The following is a 13,170-nucleotide window of genomic DNA, read 5'->3' as shown; positions in this document are numbered from 1 at the left end:
AGGTGTGGAGATATATTTCACCCCTCTTCCTGTGGAAGCGGCTGTCTTTTTGTTAAGGAGGCGTGTGGGAAGGGGACGCCATTTTGTTGTCCCGGATCCCGGTTCGGAGGCCAACCGCGGTTTGCGGAGTGTAGGTGGCGGCTTACGGTAAGTGGGGCCCGGGGCTCTACTTAAAGCTCGTGTTTGGGAAATGGGTGAGAGATCGCTGAGAGTGGGGTACCTTTCCTCCCCCCAGCTGCTGGTATCGGCCGGTGCCGGAGCTGCGGCGGTGTCCGGCCTCGCTGCAGATTGCGCGGGGAATGGTTGTTGGAGCTTTTACCCAGTTCATACTATCACCGTGATGGTCTCAGGGAACTGCCATATTCCCAGCACCAGCTGCAGAAATTGAAGTTTGAGATTTAGACCTCGAGGGAAGGGATCAGTTTTTATTTTCTAGTCCATGTCCGACTCTTGTTTTCCTAACAGTCAAATTGGACTCGAAACGCGAGTTCAGTACCTCCGTAACCTTCCCTGTTTGTTTCCAGTATACGCAGTGTTTTGTTTCAATAACCAAGACTTATTTTACTGTGTGTAACATAAAAATATTCTAATTTGAAAACATCTTTACAAATTCGTGTACCCATGGTCGTAATGAAAACTGCCTTCGCGATCTTGTCACGCTCGTTCCCGTCTCCATGTGATTAAACCAAACATTGTCGTTATTATTATAACAGCGTACAGAGAAAATTAGGTCTGGATTTATATTTGTTTTTTTTCTGGTGAAATTCTGTCTAGCATCGCCTCTGCTGAACTTTAGGCTGACGCTTTTTTTATATAGCCAAAAGTGCTCTTGACGCTTGGTCTTTACTCCCGATGGGAAACGCAATGTGAAATTGATTGGCAGGTTTATAGAAAGGCATGTAAATTTGTTGTTACATTTTTCACATGCAACGTCGTATTTTCAATAACTACAAACAAAGTTGCTGTCCCTCACCTTTCGTGATCTGCATTAACCTTGTCAGGTATTGCACACAATTAACTGGAAACACAGGTGATTATTGGTGGTGGATAATGGACGAAAAATACCCTGGGTGATTTGGTGGGAAAATAATGCGTACCGAATATAAAGAAAATGAAACAAAATTTGCATTTCTTGGGGCATGTTCCCATCCAGTGGGCAGCACGGTGGAAAACAAGTGCCACAGTGGCTGTGTGAGGCACTGCTGCTTTGCAGTGCCAGAGAACTGGTTTAATTCTAACCTTGGACAACTATCTGTTTGGAATTTGCACGTTCTCCCTGTACCTGGTATTCTGGTTTCCTCCCAACCCATCGATGAGCAGGTTAGCTCAATTGGCCGTTCTAAATTGTCCCATCATGTCCAGAGATGTGCAGACTAGATAGGTGAGCTGTGATAAGTTACAGTGATAGGGTGGAATGCTCTTCAGAATGTCAGTGCAGATGTAATGGGCAGAAGGGTCTTGATCTGCACTGTCTGGGTTCTGTGATTCACTGTGGAGGAAAATAGTTAAGGTTTTGATTCACTTGAGTTCAAGCCGTGTCCCACTTGGAGCTCCTCAAACATAGGAAAAGGGTACTCCTACAGTATCTGCATGAACTGTCCTGATGGAAGGAGAAGGCAATGTCCAAGATCAGCACGATGCAAAGATTGTGACCCTATACAAGAATAAGTGTGACTACAACAATTTCAACAACTATCGAGGTAGCTCCATGCTAACTATCGTTTGGAAAATACTTTGGCTAAGTTGATCTTGTCACATCAGATCCTGGCTGAAAGCATCTACCCTGTATCTCAGTATGGTTTCAGAACTGAAAGATCTACAGTAGTCATTATTTGTGTATTGCCTTGTCAATTTCACCAAAACGGTATGAGTAATGGCCACGTATAGTCATAGAGATGTACAACACAGAAACAGACCTTTTGGTTCAATTTGTCCTTGCTGACCAGGAATCCTAAATGAATCTAGTCACATTTGCCAGCATTTGCCTATATTTCTGTAAATTCTTTCTATTCATCCACCCATCCAAATGCCTTTTAAATATTGTAATTTTACCAACTTCCATCACCAGCTCTGGTGGCTCATTCCATACATGCACCACCCTCTGTATGAAAAAGCGGTTTAGGTCCTGTTTAAATTTTTCACCTCTCATCTTAAGCCTATGTCCTCTAGTTTTGGACGCCCCCCAATCCTGAGTAAAGACCTTGACTATTCACTGCCTATCTATGCCCCTCATGAGTTTATGAACTTGTATGAGGTCACCCCTCAGCCTTTCATGCTGTAAGGAAAATAGCCACAGTCTCTTCAGCCTCAGCTCAAACTTACCAACCCTGGCAACATCTTTTTCAATCTTGTCTGAACTCTTTCAAATTTCACAGCATTTTTTCTACAGCAGGGAGAACAAAATTAACAGTACTCCAAAAGTGGCCTCACCAATGTCTTGTACAGCTGAACCATGACCTCAACTCCGATACTCAATGCAACGATTAATGAAGGCAAGCATATCAAACGCTTTCACCACTCTATTAGCCTGCAACTCTACTTTTAAGGAATTATGAACTTGAATGCCAAGGTCTCTTTGTTCAGTAACGCTCCTCAGGAACTTATTATGGAGTGTTTAAGTCCTACTCTGATTTGCCCTACCAAAATGCAGTACTTTTACATTTATGTAAGTTTATCTATCTGCCACACCTTGGCTCATTTGCCCCTCTGATCAAGGTCCCCTTGTACTGAGGTAATCTTCTTTGCTTTCCACTACTTCACTAATTTTGTGATCATTTGCAAATTTACAAACTATAATCCCATATATTCACATCCAAATCATTTACATAAATGACGGAAGGCTGTGGACCCAGTACCGATCCTTGCATCACACTGCTGGTCATAGACCTCCAGTCTGAAAAGTAGTCCTTCACCACCACCCTCTGTCTCCTATCTTGAGCCAGTTTTGTATCCAGATGGCTAGCTCTTCCTGTATTCCATGTGATCTAATCTTGCCCACAACTTTGAAGTCCAAGAAAATTAGCAGTTCACTGAAGGCAATGTAATCTCTTTCCATGACATCCTAATGGATAAGGTCAGTTATGACAGGCATGGTTTAAAATCCTGGAATTCCCTCAAGGGAATTGTGGGTCAACCCACAGCAGGTAGACTGAAGTGATCCAAGAAAGTAGCACACCACCACCTTCTCAAGGACAACCAGGACTAGGCTCATCTCATAAATGAATATTAAAAAATCAGAAATCCATCATTGTCTCAAAGAGGGTTCTGGCTATAGTCTCTCTGCTATTGTCTAGTGTTATGAGCTAACATGTTCAGTTGTATTTTTTGCTTAGTTTAAGTCTTTCTATGTACCCAATCTTGCTAGTCACTGACTATATTGTGGGTCCGGTGAAGGCTGTCCCAATTGTTCAGCTTCCTAATTTTCCCAGTATTGTTCTAGTGCCGCCTGAATCCAAAACCATTATTGTCACTGATATTTGAGTGAAACATTCAGTTCTCTGATAAATGTATAGTTCAAAGGTTGCTTTAGTGGAATGGGTTTCATTTTGTGGGGCATTGGCACCACTGGTGCTGGGATCAGTGTCATAGAGGCGTACAGCACAGGAACAAACCCAGCCCATATCCTTCTAAACCCTTCCTATTCATACACCCATCCAGATACCTTTTTTAAATGTTGCAATTGTACCAGCCTCCACCACTTCTTCTGGAAGCTCGTTCCATACACGCACCGCCGTGTGTGTGAAAAAGTTGCATCTCCGGTCCCTTTTATATCTTTCTCCTCTCACCCTAAACCTATGCCCTCTAGTTTTGGACTCCCCCACCCCAGGGAAAAGACTTTGTTTGTTTATCCTATCATGTCCCTCGTGATTTTATAAACCTCTATAAGGTCACCCCTGAGCCTTTGACGCTCCAGGGAAAACAGCCCCAGCCTATTCAACTCTCCCTATAGCTCAAATCCTCCAACCCTGGCAACATCCTTGTAAATCTTTTCTGAACCTTTTCAAGTTTCTCGACATCTTTCCGAGAGGCGACCAAAATTGCATGCAATATTCCAAAACTGGCTTAACCAATGTCCTGTACAGATGCAACATGACCTCCCAACTCCTGTACTCAATACTCTGACCAATATAGGAAAATATACCAAACACCTTCTTCACTATCCTATCTACATAATTCTTCTTTCAAGGACCTATGAACCTGCATTCCAAGGTCTCTTTGTTCAGCAACACTCCCGAGGATCTTATCATTAAGTGTATAAGTCCTGCTAAGAATTGCTTTCCCAAAATGCAGCACCTCTCATTTATCTGAATTAAACTCCGTCTGCCACTCCTCAGTCCATTGGCCCATCTGGTCCAGATACCCTTGTAATCTCAGGTAACCTCCTTCGCTGTCCACTGCACTTCTAATTTTGGTGTCATCAGCAAACTTGTACCTAAATCATTTGTATAAATGATGAAAAGTAGTGGACCCAGCACTGATCTTTTAATCTGACATGATTTATTGAACCTGCCTTATTAAACAAAACATCTTGATGCCTGTTTCAATCCACAACATATTGGTCGAAGATACAATCCTGAATACACTGTGAATTCTTCTGTCAATCTGATTATCCCAATCTGCATAAAGATTCAAGTCACCTATGATTAATATACTGCCTTTATTATATGTTTACAAATTTATTCTCTGTCCCACTATGTAGCTGCAGTTGTGGGGCCGAAAGACTACTCCTTCATTCCCTTTTTCTAAAAAAAAATCCACACATCTTCTAACTCAAGATCATTTCTTGTTATCGTACGTATTCCATTCTGTGCTTAACAATGCTATTTTTACTACCCTTTTTTTACTTGCTGATCTTTGAGGGGCCTCTCTCTATTCTCTCTCTCTCTCTCGCTCTCTCTCTCTCTCGCTCTCTCTCTCTCTCTCTAGTTACCCTTTTGTCCTTGATGTATTTTTAAAAAATCCTTTGGATTCTCCTTACCCCTATTTCCCAAAGCTGTCTGATGACCCCTTTTTGCCCTACTGATTTCCCTCTTAAGTATACTCGTACTGTCTTTATACTCTTCTACGGAATCACTTGAACTCCCATGTCTATACCTGACATTTGAATCCTTTTTTTTTCTTATACAAACCTTCAAATTCTCTAGTCATCCAGCATTCCGTACACCTACCAGCCTTTCCTTTCACCCTAACAGGAATACACTGTCTCTGGATTCTCGTTATCTCATTTCTGAAGGCTTCCCATTTTTCAGCCATCCGTTCACCTGTGAACATCTGCCCCCAATCAGCTTTTGAAAGTTCTTACCTAATACCTCAATTTAGAACTTCAACTTTTAGATCTGGTCTATCCTTTTGTATCACTATTTTAAAACCAATAGAATTATGGTCGCTGACCCCAAAATGCTCCCCCACTGACCCCTCATTCACATGCCCTGCCTAATTTCCCAAGAGTAGGTCAAGTTTTGCACCTACTCTAGTAGGTACATCCATATACTGAATCAGAGAATTTTCTTGTACACACTTAACAAATTCCTCTCCATCTGAATCCTTAACACTGTGGCAGTCCCAGTCATGTTTGGAAAGTTAAAATCTCCTACCGTAACCACCCTATTATTCTTAGAGATAATTGAAACCTCCTCACAAATTTGTTTCTCAGTTTCCCTCTGACTATTAGGGGGTCTATAATACAATCCCAATGAGGTGATTATCACTTTCTTATTTCTCAGTTCCACCCAAATAATTCCCTGATGTATTTCTGGGAATATCCTCCCTCAGTACAACAGTAATGCCATCCCTTATCAAAAATGCCACTCTCCCTCCTCTCTTGCCTTCCTTTCTATCCTTCTTGTCGCATTTGTATCCTGGAACATTAAGCTGTCAGTCCTGTCCATCCCTGAGCCATGTTTCTGTAATTGCTATGATATCACAGTCCCATGTTCCTAACCATGCCCACCCCCATCAGCAAATCATCATCTCCCAGACCATATGCAACCTCATTCTCAGGAGATCTCCTACCCCCAGCTTCCACCCTCATAGTCTGGGATCCCTGCTCCGCCCACTGCCCGATTCTACCTCCTTCCCAAGATCCACAAGCCTGACCACCCTGGCTGACCCATTGTCTCAGCCTGCTCCAGCCCCACAGAACTCAGCTCCACCTACCTCGATACTGTCCTATCCCCCCAAGTCTAGGAACTCTCCACATACGTTCGGGACACCACCCATGCCCTCCACCTCCTCCAAGACGTTTGTTTCCCTGGCCCCCAATGCCTCATCTTCACTATGGACATCCAATATCTCTACATCTCCATCTGCATGACCACGCCCTCCGTTTCTTCCTCTCCCAACGTCCCCACCAGTACCCTTCCACTGACACTCGCATTCGTTTTGCTGAACTGGTCCTCACCCGTAACAATTTCTCCTTCGAGTCCTCCTACTTCCTCCAGACGAAAGGGGTAGCCACGGTCACCCGCATGGGCCCCAGCTATGCCAGTCTCTTTGTTGGCTAGGTAGAACAGTCCATCTTCCATAGTTACACTAGTACCACTCCCCACTTCTTCCTCTGCTACATTGATGACTGCATCAGCATCACCTCGTGCTCCTGCGAGGAAGTTGAACAGTTCATCACCTTGCCGGAGAATCGACGTTTCGGGCATGAGCCCTTCTTCAAGATTCCTGAAGAAGGGCTCATGCCCAAAACGTCGATTCTCCTGCACCTTGGATGCTGCCTGACCTGCTGCGCTTTTCCAGCAACACATTTTCAGCTCTGATCTCCAGCATCTGCAGTCCTCACTTTCTCCCAGTTCATGACCTTCACCACATTCCACCCCGGCCTTAAATTCTCCTGGACCATCTCTAACACCTGCCTCCCATTCCTAGACCTCTCCATCTCCATCACCCGTATTCCTAATTCCTCCACCTCCGACAAGTTCCACGCAGAACACACCAGATGGCCTCCTTCTTTAAAGACCATAATTTCCCTTCCCATGTGGTTGAAGATGCCCTCCAATGCATCTTATCCACGTTCCACACCTCTGCCTTGAAACCCCACCCCTCGAACTCCAACAAGGATAGAACCCCCCCCCCGGGCCTCACTTTCCACCCGACCGACCTCCGCATAAACTGCATCATCCGCCAACATTTCCGCCACGTACAAACTGACCCCACCACCAGGGATATATTTCCCTTCCCACCTCTATCTGCTTTCTGCGAAGACTATTCCCTCTGTGACTACCTGGTCAGGTCCACACCCCCCAACAACCCACCCTCCCTTCCTGGGACCTTCCCTTGCCACCACAGGAATTGCAAAACCTGCTCCCATGCCTCCCCTCTGTCCAAGGCCCCAAAGGAGCCTTCCACATCCATCAACATTTCGCCTGCACATCCACCAATGTCATTTATTGTATCTGTTGCTCCTGGTATGTTGCCCTTTACATTGGGGACACTGGACGCCTTCTCACAGAGCGCTTTAGGGAACATCTCTGGGACACCTGCACCAATCAACCCAACTGCCCCATGGCTGAACATTTCAACTTTTTTCTTCTCTCTCTTCCCCCCCCCCCCCCGGCCGAGAACACGCAGGTCCTTGTCCTCCTTCACCGTCACTCCCTCATCACCTGACACTTGGAGGAAGAACGCCTCATCTCCCATCTGGGAACACTTCACCCCCAGGTCATCAATGTGTACTTCACCAGTTTCATCATTCCTCCCACACACCTTACCCCAGTTCCAACCTGCCAGCTCAGCACCATCCTCATGACCTGTCCTACCTGCTAATCTTCCTCCCCACCTATCCACTCTACCCTCCTCTCAGACCTAACACCTTCATCCCCACCTCCATCCACCTATTGCACTCCGTTACCTTCTCCCCAGCCCTACCCCCTTCCCATTTATCTCTCCACCCCCCCACCCCCAAGAGGCTCCCAGCTTCATTCCTGATGAAGGGTTCGTGCCCGTTCTCGGATGCTGCCTGACCTGATGTGCTTTTCCACTCTAATCTTGACCGAGTTCATCTGCCTTCCCTATTAGGCCCCTTGCATTGAAATAAATGCAGTTTAATTGATCAATCCTATCTTATTATCTGCTTTCTCCCTGCCTGCCCTGACTGTTTGTTTTAACTCCCTTCTGTTCTCAACTGTACCCGTCTCAGATTGATCTCTTTCTTCACTATCTCTCTGGGTCTCACCTCCACCCCTCTCCTTACTAGTTTAAATCCTCCCGAGCAGCTCTAGCAAATCTCCCTGCCAGTATATTAGTCCCCTTCCAATTCAGGTGAAATCCATATTTCTTGTACAGGTTACTTGTACTCCAGAAGAGATTCCAATGATCCAAAAATGTGAATCCTTCTCCCATTCACTAGCTCTTCAGCCACACATTCATCTGCTCTATCGTCCTATTTGTACCCTCATTAGCTCATAGCACTGGGAATAATCCAGATATCACTACCCTCGAGGGCGTCCTTTTAAAATTCCTGCCTAACTTTCTATATTAGCCCTTTAGAATCTCATCCTTCTCCCTTCCTTTGTCATTGGTACTAATGTGTACAATGACATCCTGCTGGCCCCTCTCCCCCTTGAGAACATTGTGCATCCTTGATCCTGGCACCAGGGAGGCAACACACCATTCTGATTTTTCGCTGCTGGCCACAGAAATGCCTGTGCCCTTAATGAGAGAGTCCCCTAAAACAATTGATTGCTTGAAACCTGATGTACCCCTCATTACATGAGAGCCAGTCTTGATCCCAGAAAATTGACTGTTTGTGCTACATTCCCCTGAAAGTCCATCACCCCTATATTTTCCAAAACAGCATACTTTTTTGAAATGGGGATGGCCACAGAAGATTCCTGTGCCCCGCACACCTCTCCGACCTTTCTTGGAGTTAACCCATCTACCTGACTGCATCTGCAGCTTTTCTCCCTTTCCATAACTGCTATCCATCATACCCCCGCACTCTTGTAAATTCTTCATTGCCTCTAACTGTCGCTCCAACCAATCCATTCGATCTGATAGGATTCACAAGCAATGACATTTGTTGCAGATATAATCCTCAGTAACCCTTAAACTTTGCTGAACATCCCACATCCGACAGAAGAGCATATTACTCTACTAAAGGCCATTTTGCTCCTTCCAATCTTATTGCTCTACAAAATACTTCTCCAGGCTAACCTAATATTTTAAAAATTTAATCAAGCGATAGATCCCAATAAAAACATATAATCAAGAAAGAATCCACTCTACTCACTATTGTAGATTTACAGCAAGGCTATACTTAAAACTATTCACTTATCTGTTTTTGTGCTGTGACCTCTCCCAAATAGGTTCCTCCAAGATCAGTTGCGAATTTCGCTGTTTGTGAATTTTCTCCAGACACACCATGATGTCCAGCGATACATAAATTCCAACAGCAAAGGCAGTTACTGCGCAGATTCACTGCTGTGTCAGTTAGCAGTGTGGGTTTCTTTCTCTATCTTTCTTGGAGACCACATGCTTGCTGCCTTTGTCTGTCTTTCTCCCATTGAAAAATGCTGTTGTTCTGACTTTTGTTTTCAAAATTCCAAAACAATTGCAACAGCATATAAAGCAGTAATTGCTGCTCCTGGAATTCGAGGAAATCCCCTTCAACACCTAAAATACCTCAAAAGGAGCAGCCTGTTACAACCAGAAATTTTTCCTGTCCTCTACCTTGGATTATCCAGGATCCACTTGGAATCACTGTCCTGGTGAATCAAATAAGTAGGGCTGTAGAAAGATTTAAACTAATTTGGGGAGAGGTGTAAGATTTGGGAGAGGGGAAATGTAGACTTAAAAAGCAAAATGTGGCAACTATTTAGATACCCATATTACATGTCTTGTTGCTCCAGAATGACTGCCAACGTCATCAAAGACCCATCCAAACCTGGCAATGCTCTCTTCCAACCTCCTTAATGAGGCAGAAGATACCGAAGCTTCAGCGCACACACACATACACACAGCAGCAGGTTCAAAAACAGCTTCTTCCTTTCTATTATTCGACTGATGAGTGTACCATCTAACTTCAAATAACGCTGATCTTCTCTAGTGCATGTTGTGTACATTTAACCTGTATGTCTTACTCTGTCCGAGTTTTTTTTCATCCTGTGATCTGCCTGTCCTTGCTTTCTATGGTCTGGTGTAGTGTTCACAAACAAAGCTTTTCCCTGTGCTCAGATACATGTGACAATAGACCCAATTAATCAATCATTGAGACAGGCAGGACAGAGTAAACAAATAAATAAAATCAAAAGGGAGAAGGAAAGCAAAATTAATGACTCCTTACTTGAATGCACATAGTATTTGGTACTAGATAGATGAATTGACTGCAGAAATATAGGTTAATGGTTGTGATCTTAACTCCATTTAGGAGGCATGGTTGCAAGATGGTCAAAGCTGGAACTGAATATTCAGGGGTATGAAATTTTTTGAAAGGACAGGCAGGAAAAAAAGGGAGGTAACAATAGCATTGTTAAGTACAGAATGGAATAAGTATGATAACAAATTATTGAGTTAGAAGATGTGTGGAGGCTTTTTTTTTAGAAAAAGGGAATGAAGGCACTTGGAAGGAGTAGTCTTTCGGCCCCACAACTGCAGCTAAATAGTGGGACAGAATAAATTTGTAAACATATAATAAAGGCAGTATATTAATTATAGGTGACTTGAATCTTTATGCAGATTGGGATAATCAGATTGACAGAAGAATTCACAGTGTATTCAGGATTGTATCTTCGACCAATATGTTGTGGATTGAAAGAGGCATCAAGATGTTTTGCATCCGGCAATATTTAAGGAGACAGGTTCAATAAATCATGTCAGATTAAAAGATCAGTGCTGGGTCCACTATTTTTCATCATTTTTTTTAGATTAGATTAGATTACTTACAGTGTGGAAACAGGCCCTTCAGCACAACAAGTCCACACCGACCCTCCAAAGCGCAACCCACCCAAACCCATTCTCCTACATTTTACCCGTTCACCTAACACATTAGAGCCTGGCTCTAATGTAATGGCAGGTACATTTGGGTTCCAAGAGATCACCTGTGTTAGGGAACTTTCTAGTCCAAGGTACAGACAGAAGTTTCTGTGGCCAGCAGCAAAAAATCAGAATGGTATTTGCTTCCCGAGTGCCAGGATCAAGGATGTCTCAGAGAGGGTGCAGAATGTTCTCAAGGGGGGAGAGGGTCCAACAAGAGGTCATTGGTTCCAATGTGGACAATGACATAGAAAGGGAAAAGGTTGAGATTCTGAAGAGAGATTACAGAGTTAAGCAGGAAATTAAAAAGGGAGATCCACGAGAGTAGTAATATCTGGATTACTCCTGGTGCTACAAGCTAGTGAGGGCAGGATTAGGAGAATAGAGCAGATAAATACTGAGGAGCTGGTGTATGGGAGAGGGATTCAAATTTTTGGATCATTGGAATCTCTTTTGGGGTAGAAGTGACCTGCACAAGAAGGACAAATTGCACCTGAATTGGAAGGGAACTAATATACTGGCAGGGAGGTTTGCCAGAGCTGCTCGGGAGGATTTAAACTAGTAAGGTGGGGGGTGGTACAGTTGAGAACAGAAGCGAGTCAAACAGGCAGGGACAAGGTAGGACTAATAAGTTAAACTGCTTTTATTTCAATGCAGGAGGCCTAACAGGGAAGGCAGATTAACTCAGGGCATGGTTGAGAACATGGGACTGGGATATTGTAGTAATTTCAGAAACATGGCTCAGGGATAGACAGGACTATGTTCCAGGATACAAATGTTACAAGAAGGATAGAAAGGGAGGTAAGAGAGGAGGGGGAATGGCATTTTTGATAAGGGATAGAATTATAGCTGTACTGAGGGAGGATATTCACAGAAATACATCCAGGGAAGTTATTTGGGTGGAACTGAGAAATAAGAAAGGGATGATCACCTCATTGGGATTGTATTGTAAACCTCCTAATAGTCAGAGGGAAATTGAGAAACAAATTTGTAAGGAGATCTCAGTTATCTGTAAGAATAATCGGGTGGTTATTGTAAAGGATTTTAACTTTCCAAACATAGACTGGGACTGCCATAGTGTTAAGGATTTAGATGAAGAGGAATTTAAGTGCGTACAAGACAATTTTCTGATTCCGTATGTAGATGTACCTACTAGAGAAGGTGCAAAACTTGACCTACTCTTGGGAAATAAGGCAGGGTCGATGACTGAGGTATCAGTGGGGGAGCACTTTGGGGCCAGCGACCATAATTCTATTAGTTCTAAAATAGTGATGGAAAAGGATAGACCAGATAAAAAGTTGAAGTTCTAAATTGGAGAAAGGCCAATTTTGACAGTATTAGGCAAGAACTTTCAAAAGTTGTCTGGAGGCGGCTGGAAAATGGGAAGCCTTCAGAAATGAGGTAATGAGAATCCAGAGAAAGTATATTCCTGTCAGGGTGAAAGGAAAGGCTGGTAGATATAGAGAATGCTGGATGGCTAAAGAAATTGAGGGTTTGGTTAAGAAACAGAAGGAAGGATATGTCAGGTACAGATTGGATAGATGGAGTGAATCCTTAGAAGAGTATAAAGGCAGTAGGAGTATACTTAAGAGGGAAGTCAGGAGGGCAAAAAGGGGACATGAGATAGCTTTGGCAAATAGAATTAAGGAGAATCCAAAGGGCAAAAGGGTAACTAGGGATAGAATAGGGCCCCTCAAAGATCAAGAAGGCGGCCTTCGTGTGGAACCGCAGAAAATGGGAGAAATACTAAACGAGTATTTTGCATCTGTATTTACTGTGGACAAGGACATGGAAGATATAGAATGTGGGGAAATAGATCTTTGAAAATGTCCATATTACAGAGGAGGACGTGCTGGATGTCTTGAAATGCATAAAGGTGGATAAATCTTTAGGACCTGATCAGGTGTACCCTTGAACTCTTTGGCAAGCTTGGGAAGTGATTGCTGGGCCTCTTACCGAGATATTTGTATCATCGATAGTCACAGGTGAGGTGCCGGAAGACTGGAGGTTAGCTAAGGTGGTGCCACTGTTGAAGGGTAGTAAAGATAAGCCAGAGAACCAAAGACCAGTGAGCCAGACATCGGTGGTGGGCAAGTTGTTGGAGGGAATCTTAAGGGACAGGATATACATGTATTTGGAAAGGCAAGGACTGATTAGGGCTAGTCAACATGGCTTTGTGCATGGGAAATCATG

The 13,170-nt window shown here is 43.8% G+C and overlaps 1 protein-coding gene across 1 annotated transcript in view; it reads left to right on the top strand.

Annotated features, from left to right (window-relative positions):
• dhx9 (DEAH (Asp-Glu-Ala-His) box helicase 9) overlaps positions 1-13,170 on the top strand; it is a 73,398-nt gene continuing 60,228 nt past the window's right edge. The window contains exon 1 of the mRNA XM_043699530.2: positions 1-147. The gene's annotated coding sequence lies outside the window, so the exon portion shown is untranslated. The remainder of the gene's footprint in view (positions 148-13,170) is intronic.

The sequence above is a fragment of the Chiloscyllium plagiosum genome, unplaced genomic scaffold (assembly GCF_037043375.1).
Source record: "Chiloscyllium plagiosum isolate Xiang-an unplaced genomic scaffold, Cpla_swu_hap1 HiC_scaffold_9, whole genome shotgun sequence".
NCBI lineage: Eukaryota > Metazoa > Chordata > Chondrichthyes > Orectolobiformes > Hemiscylliidae > Chiloscyllium > Chiloscyllium plagiosum.
Note: the sequence above shows the minus strand (reverse complement) of the source record. Positions and strands in the feature narration are given on the sequence as shown.